Source organism: Chiloscyllium punctatum, unplaced genomic scaffold (genome assembly GCF_047496795.1).
Source record: "Chiloscyllium punctatum isolate Juve2018m unplaced genomic scaffold, sChiPun1.3 scaffold_878, whole genome shotgun sequence".
Classification (NCBI taxonomy): Eukaryota; Metazoa; Chordata; class Chondrichthyes; order Orectolobiformes; family Hemiscylliidae; genus Chiloscyllium; species Chiloscyllium punctatum.
Genome location: NW_027310612.1, coordinates 32,501 through 35,000, shown reverse-complemented (window position 1 = coordinate 35,000; position 2,500 = coordinate 32,501). Strand labels below are relative to the sequence as shown.

At 64.6% G+C, this 2,500-nt stretch overlaps 1 non-coding gene across 1 annotated transcript; it reads right to left on the bottom strand.

Moving 5' to 3' along the window:
• Positions 1-935: 935 nt before the first annotated feature.
• On the bottom strand, positions 936-1,089 carry LOC140474210 (5.8S ribosomal RNA). Its single transcript, XR_011958920.1, has one exon. It is a non-coding gene; the product is annotated as a 5.8S ribosomal RNA (ribosomal RNA).
• Between the last annotated feature and the right edge of the window lie 1,411 nt (positions 1,090-2,500).

The window sequence follows — 2,500 nt, the reverse complement described above, 5'->3', positions numbered from 1 at the left end:
TTGAGGAAGGCACGCCGACGGTGACAGGGTACGGAAGACACAGCGGTGGCCTTCTGGCGACTTGGCCCCCGACAGCCCGACGTTCCGCCGTCCTCCCGATGGCCAGGAGGACCGTGCGGGGGTCGGCCGACGGCGTGGTAGGTGTGCCTGCACGGTGACGGAGCACACACCACGCCCGCCAACCCCTCCGTACCTCCCGAGACCGGTGGCAGGACGGAGCGGAAAACGTGCGGACTGAACGGGAGAGCCAAGAGCCAGCGATCCACGCGCGTGCGACCGTCCAAGTCACAGCGTTCGACGAAAACCTCCTCCCTCGGCCAGGCACTCGGCGCCAGCAGGGGAGACAGGATCAGACGCCCCGCCGGCCACTTAAGGCCGAGGACGAACCACGAGACGGGCGGCTGCAGCAGCGGGCGGCCTGCAGCTCCCAGCACTCTCAATCGATCAACCATCGAGTCGGGTCAGCGTGTCAAACCGGCGAGCTCCACGGTCAGGCCGGCGGCGCACCAGCACCGGACCTCCGCGGCTCCCTTCACTCTTTCCACTGCCAGCCAACCGAGAGACGGACCCAATGCGGACGTGCAGAGCTTAGGCAGACCCCCCACTGGAGGCTCAACACTTCGTGGCAGCTCCGTGTCCCAGAGACCAGGAGGGTTGGCACACACACACAGTGTGAACCACCGACAGCCATTCTGGGACCGGTGACAGCCGTGCTGGCCCCACTGCCACGACACAGACGGACGCCAGGCCGCGCTCCCCGGCGGGGGGATGGCGTCGAGCCTGACGAACGGAATGTGCAGGGTGGGGGGGAAAGGCCAAGCGCTCCGACGCCGGAGGGCTCCGGAGTCTGAACTTAGGGGGACAAAGAGGACGGGTCCTCTGCGACACCCCAGCCGCGCTCTCGCCAGCCAAGGCGAGTGCGATTGATTGCCAAACGACCCTCAGACAGGCGTGGCCCCGGGAAGAACCCGGGGCCGCAAAGTGCGTTCAAAGTGTCGATGATCAATGTGTCCTGCAATTCACATTAATTCTCGCAGCTAGCTGCGTTCGTCATCGACGCACGAGCCGAGTGATCCACCGTCAAGAGTTGTCTGAGTTTGTTTTAGGTCTCTCCCTCGCCAGAGGAAAGCGACCCGGACCGCACATACGCTCCCCACCTTGAGCTACAGCCACCTGCACGCCGGCGTGCGGGCGGAGCAGGGTGGCGTGAAGCGATGGGGAGCACCATCCTGGTGCGGCCCGCAGAAACATACGTCTATTGGGGGGAGGAGGACAGGGCGCCCAAGAGGCGATGCGTGCCCCAACGCACCGCAGCGACGGAGGCAGGATCACCGCCACCATGTCGCCCGCCTAGTATCACGAGGCGTGCAGCAGCTTTGCCCTAGGAAAAGCAGAGGCGGGAACGGGCACCGGCCATCGGTTCGGCAGCGTCACTGACGCGTGCACGTGGCGGCGTGTCGGCGAGCGGACTTCCTGCGAGGAGGCGGGGGCGGCACTCGCCCGAGCAGACGCCCGCCCGGCCCAGCCACCGCCGAGGTGGACTGGGAGTCGCGGCAACGGCTCGTCATACTCGTTCCCACACTCACAGCGCAGCTTGCCCGCAAGCCACCGACCACCGATCGACGCCAGGCGCCCCGACCGAGAGCGGGATCGCTCGTTCGCCCTGCTGGCAGTTCGCTGGGGATCACTACTGCACGGAGCTCGGAGACCGACGGGCGGCAACTCGAGAGTCTTTAAACCACCACCCCCATCCCGCAAGTGCAAAGAGGCTGTATACGCACAGACGGGTGAGGGGAATAGGTACCCCGTCGGGTTTGAAGGGAGCGTGACTAGATAGCAACGATGTAAACCCAGCCGATTTGGGAGCGAAAGACCGGCGCCTGCATCACCGGCTTCGTTTCCCGTGGCTGGAGAGTACACCGAAACCCTCCGTCTGTCGCGAGCTCCCGACGACGCGGTGCCGCCAAGCAGCAGGGCCGGACCTGGTGTGGCTCCCCTCGTCGATCACAGACCGGTCGGCACTACTGACGAGACGGTGGAACGGGCTTCGCCCCTTGTGACGAAGGGTGATGCGAACCCGCCCGCCCGCGTGCGTTCGGGGTGGACTCGGCAAACGGAGATTTGAAATCGGAAAGTGTCCTCCTGCCCCGCGCAGGTAGGCGCCCAACAGTTGTGGGGGGTTTGGCGGTGACCACGGCTGCAGGGCCTGCTACCCCGACGAGCTCTCCTGCTGGCCCCGAAACCACCCTCGCGAGACAAGTTGAAACGGAAACGGGCGTACCCCCAAGCCGACGATCCTTTCTTATTTGTTACTTTTTTTTTCACTTGCTCGAGTTGTGGCGATTTGGCGGTGACCACGGCTGCAGGGCCTGCTACCCCGACGAGCTCTCCTGCTGGCCCCGAAACCACCCTCGCGAGACAAGTTGAAACGGAAACGGGCGTACCCCCAAGCCGACAGAGATCCTTTCTTATTTGTTACTTTTTTTTTTCACTTGCTCGA